Source organism: Chaetura pelagica, unplaced genomic scaffold (genome assembly GCF_000747805.2).
Source record: "Chaetura pelagica isolate M959 unplaced genomic scaffold, ChaPel_1.0 scaffold1160, whole genome shotgun sequence".
Taxonomy (NCBI): domain Eukaryota; kingdom Metazoa; phylum Chordata; class Aves; order Apodiformes; family Apodidae; genus Chaetura; species Chaetura pelagica.
This window is the reverse complement of record NW_009951727.1, coordinates 20,645-20,934: the sequence shown is the minus strand read 5'-3', so window position 1 is coordinate 20,934 and position 290 is coordinate 20,645.

The following is a 290-nucleotide window of genomic DNA, read 5'->3' as shown; positions in this document are numbered from 1 at the left end:
AGCCGCATTTGACCCTCGGAAATTTCACAGCCGGGCTCACACGAGGCCTGTTTTGTACTTTATTTATTGCTGCAGCTGGGCGAGCCCCAGAAAAACACTGGCTATTTTTTTTTTTATATGTGATAAAAAGGGAAATAAAGTCTATTTTTTGCTCCAACATCCGGGCTGATCCGCGTCTTCTGCCCGGGGGGAGGGACAGTGCGTGGCGGGGGCGCGAGGGAACAGGAGCATTTCCACCACGATGGCTGAGCTTGGCTCAGTGGAAAACAGCCCCCCCGGCCCCCTGCACT